Genomic DNA, 5,000 nt, shown 5'->3' with positions numbered 1-5,000 from the left:
AAGTCATGCAGCCACTCTCCTAATTTACCAGCTATGCCAAGGTTTCGCAGCTTGTGACATATCAAGCCATGATCAACTTTGTCAAAGGCTTTTGCAAAGTCGAGATATATCACATCAACATTTGAATGGTAAAGTAGCTGCTTCAGGACCCAGTCATAATGCTGCAAGAGCTGCGTGAGGCAGCTTCTACCTGGACGGAAACCATGCTGGGTCTCATTCAGCAAGTCATTTTCTTCTAGGAACGCAATCAATCTCCTTCTGACAATTCGTTCCATGACTTTGCTAATATGTGAAGTCAGAGAGATGGGCCTGTAGTTTCCAGCCTCTGCTCTGCTTCCACCTTTATGGATAGGACATATGGTGCCTTCCTTCAGCTTTTTGGTAAGTTTACCATTTGCAAGGAAACTCTGGAAGAGTATCCGGAGTGGTCCTGCTAATTCTTGTTTACACGACTTTAAGAGGACAGCTGGGAAACCATCGGGGCCAGTTGCCGAATTTGAGCTCATTTCATTTATGGCAGCTATCACATCTTCCTCTTCAATGTCGATGTAGGTAATGGATGCAGTCTTTTTCTGCTGAGTGCTATTGTCAAAGAAATCAGCTGGGTTCTTTATCTGCATGTGACTCAGAGGAGAAGTGAAGACACTCTTGAATTGTGTACTGAGCACTTCACTTATCCAGTGAGCCATTAGGCAGGAACAGGGGTCCTATCTTATACTGCACCGTAGCAGTCTCCTTTGCAAATCTATAGAAAGCCTTGGGGTTTGTTTTTATGCTTTCTACTGCTCTCTTCTCCTTCTCTGCTCTCTCCTTTTCATGGGAGAGTTTAATTTTGTTTTCTATTTCTAATAGTGTTAGTTTTAATTTAGCCCTTTTCCTATCCTCCAGTTCTCTATTTAACTGGTTTGAGACCTTTGTTCTGTGTCTCATAAGGATTTTCCTGTCTCTAGGAATTCTATTGGCATGTTTGCTGGTCTTTCTATATGGCACGTATTTGGTGCATATGTCTTGTATGGTTGACATAAAATGACTTAGTTTGAGGTCATTGTCTTGTATAGAAAGGCTGTCGTGCCAGTTTTGATTTCGAATCTCTCTGCGAATTGACTTCCAGTCCGCCCCGTGGAAATTCAGGTTGGATATTGCTTGAGTCCTCCTGGTGGGGTGGGTGTCAGTGGGTTGTCTAGGACCATACATAGTTAATTCTATAATGTTATGATCTGAGAGAGACGTGGGCGTTATTTTCACATTATGGATTAGGCTCACATTGTTTGTGAAGCAGAGATCCAAAATATTGCTTCCCCTGGTTGGTTGGAGTATCACTTGTTCCATGAACAGCATGTTGGATAGTTCTAGCAATGATTTTGCCTGGCTTTGTTCATGCAGTGACATCCCAGAGAGGATGTGACCTTCAGGTCATTTAACATTTGGGAGGTTAAAGTCGCCTAGGAAAAGTATATTGATGTGTTGGTCCAGATTTGTCAGGACCTCTTCTATGCGTGTGAGGCTGTCCTCAAATTTACCTTCCTGCTTTGCGGTATTTGGTGGACGGTATGTTGAGCATACAACTACATCAATTTGTTTTATGTGTACTATTAAAGTATCACATACAGAGTTTGAGTGTGATAGTAGTAGTAGGGGTGTGACATCTTCTCTGATGTACATTGCAACTCCCCCATGACTTCTATCCCTTCTGTCTGTTCGGAGTACGGCATACTCTGGTATATTTATCTCCACATCTGCTATATTAGGTGTTAGATGCGTTTCGCTAAGCACCATGCATATTGCTTGATTGCATGTTACTAGGTCTTTCAAGTATAGGAACTTGTCTTTGCCGCCTGTTCGTAATAGGCCCCGGATATTCAGTAGGAATATGGGTGTGATATCTGTGCAGGGGTTCCTGGTGTTAGCGGTGGCCATCCCTGATCCATCATCTGTGGTGGTCTTGGACAATGGTTTGTGTAGCGTTGACTCTGTACCCTCTGCATCCACGTTAACTGTTGTACCACGTTATATGTATGTATATATATATATGTATGTATATATATATATGTATGTATATATATATATGTATGTATATATATATATATATATATGTACGTATATATATATATATATATATATATGTACGTATATATATATATATATATATATATATATATATGTACGTATATATATATATATATATATGTATGTATATATATATATATATACATATATGTATGTATATATATATATATATATATATATATATATATATATATATAAGCAGATGTGACTGTATGGTAAGAAGCTTGATCCCTAACCACAAGTTTCCGGGTTCAGTCCCACTGCATGGAACCTTGGGCAAGTGTCTTCTACTATAGCCTCAGGCCGACCAAACTTTGTGAGTGGATTTGGTTGAGGGAAACTGAAAGAAGCCTGTCATATATATATATATATATATATATATATATGTATATAGGCATGGGTAGAAACTCTTTATGATGTACCCGGTGTAAGCTATGGACACATAAAAGGTGCAGCAATATCATAGAAAGGTTAACTGGGAAAATAGTTTTTGTGTGTGGCAGATGCTCTGGGGCAATAAACACTGAAGATGTACAGAAAACAGATTCCATCACATGCCAGGGGGAGAAACTAGAAGTAGTTAATAGCTTCCGCTACCTAGGCGACCAAGTCTGTAGTGGGGGTGGTTGGTCTGAGAGTGTAGCAGTTAGAATAAGAATAGCCTGGACAAAGTTCAGGGACCTCCTGCCTCTGCTGGCAACTAAAGGCCTCTCGCTCAGGATGAAAGGCAGACTGTATGATGCTACACAGCAGTGAAACATGGGCCGTGACTGCTGAGAACATGCGTAGGATTGAAAGAAATGAAGCCAGTATGCTCTGCTGGATGTGTAATGTCAGTGTGCATACACAACAGAGCGTAAGCGCTCTGAGAGAAAAGTTGGATTTAAGAAGCATCAGTTGTGGTGTGCAAGAGAGGCAACTGCGCTGGTACGGTCATGTGTTACGTATGGATGAGGACAGCTGTGTGAAAAATTGCCACTCCTTAACTGTAGAAGGAACCTGTGGAAGAGGTAGACCCAGGAAAACATGGGATGACGTGGTGAAACATGACCTTTGAACATTGGGCCTCACAGAGGCAATGACAGGAAACCAAGACTATTGGAGATATGCTGTGATTGAGAAGACCCAGCAACTAAAGTGAGATCACAGCCACGCATGTTCGACCCTGTTAAGAGTGCCCCTGATGCGTTGGGTCAGGGGTTTTCAAACTGTGGTCCACGGACCACAGGGGGTCCGCAAGGACATGACAGAGGGTCCGTGGACAGCAAATACTTTTTATGGGCAATTTGATTTTATATGTTTTTTAATCGAAATCTTTTAATTGACAACAAACCTATTTGTTAAATACTGTTAAATAAATAAATGTAAAAATATATGCTATTTTAAGCAAATATTTATGTATAAATTTCATAAGCGTTTATAATATAAAGTGGTCCGCAAGTCAAGAAGTTTGAAAACCCCTGCGTTGGGTGATATGATATGCTTGAGAAGACCTGTTGAGTCAAGTAAAACCAATATCGTAGCTGTGGCCAGTACCCCTAACTGACTCCTGTGCCTATGGAATGTAAAAAGCACCATCCAAACGTGGCCGATGCCAGTACCCCTTGACTAGTCATCATGCCGGTGGTACATAAAAAGCACTATCCAAATATAATCCATGTGAGGCCCACCTGACTGGCCCTCAAGCCAGTGGCACATAAAAAGCACTCACTACACTCTTGGAGTAGTTGGCGTTAGGAAGGGAATCCAGCTGCAGAAACCTTGACAGATCAGGTTGGAGCCGGCAGTCCTCAGTCAAACTGTCCAACCCATGCCAGCAAGGAAGGCGGACGTTAAACAGTGATGATGATGATGATGATATATATATGTTTGTATGTATATATATATATATGTATGTATGTGTGTCTTTGTGTCTGTTTGTCCTCGCATCACCATTTGACAACCGGTGTTGGTGTGTTTACATCCTTGCAACATTTTCCACCCTCTTCACCCAGGGCAGCGCTATCTCTTCCAGGTACTTGATGTAGGTCTCCATGTTGAGTCTGAGGCCACGTGGGAAGATGAATGGAGTCATAATGTCACCATCACTAGTGATCACTCCAAACACCATGATGTTGACTGGATGTTAGAGTTTTATCCCTCTCGGCCCATGTCTTCGAATTGCACCTTCCTCAGATTGACACCCAAACACTCCGAAATGTTTGTATCGGAGCTTCTGGCAAGAATGTCAAGCAATACAGCTTGTCATTTCTAGCAGAGTGAATTGCGTTATGGTGCTGGTTTTCTCACAGACAGTGCCCAACTGACCCTACTATACCGTGTAGTTGACAAAATAAAAAAACAAACAATGCAAATGTACAAAATTAATAATATAAGATGGTGATAATTTATCCATCGCACTCTGTATATATATATATATATATATATATAGGCGCAGGAGTGGCTTTGTGGTAAATAGCTTGCTTACCAACCATATGGTTCTGGGTTCAGTCCCACTGCGTGGCACCTTGGGCAAGTGTCTTCTACTATAGCCTCGGGCCGACCAAAGCCTTGTGAGTGGATTTGGTAGACGGAAACTGAAAGAAGCCCGTCGTATATATATATATATGTATGTGTGTGTATATGTTTGTGTGTCTGTGTTTGTCCCCCCAACATCGCTTGAGAACCGATGCTGGTGTGTTTACGTCCCCGTAACATAACGGTTCGGCAAAAAGAGACCGAGAGAATAAGTACTAGGCTTACAAAGAATAAGTCCTGGGGTCGATTTGCTTGACTAAAGGTGGTGCTCCAGCATGGTCGCAGTCAAAATGACTGAAACAAGTAAAAGAGTATATATATATATATATATATATATATATATATATATATATATATATATATATATGTATATATATTATATATGAATAACAGACACTCCATCAGTTACGACAAGA

General features: G+C 41.0%; 1 protein-coding gene across 1 annotated transcript in view; it reads left to right on the top strand.

Annotated features, from left to right (window-relative positions):
- The window catches only part of LOC106874315 (uncharacterized), a 297,482-nt gene that overhangs the window by 11,085 nt on the left and 281,397 nt on the right, over nt 1-5,000 (top strand). The gene's annotated exons all lie outside the window — the stretch shown is intronic.

The sequence above is a fragment of the Octopus bimaculoides genome, chromosome 29 (genome assembly GCF_046866305.1).
Source record: "Octopus bimaculoides isolate indiv1 chromosome 29, ASM4686630v1, whole genome shotgun sequence".
Taxonomy (NCBI): domain Eukaryota; kingdom Metazoa; phylum Mollusca; class Cephalopoda; order Octopoda; family Octopodidae; genus Octopus; species Octopus bimaculoides.
This window is presented reverse-complemented; position numbering and strand designations above follow the sequence as displayed.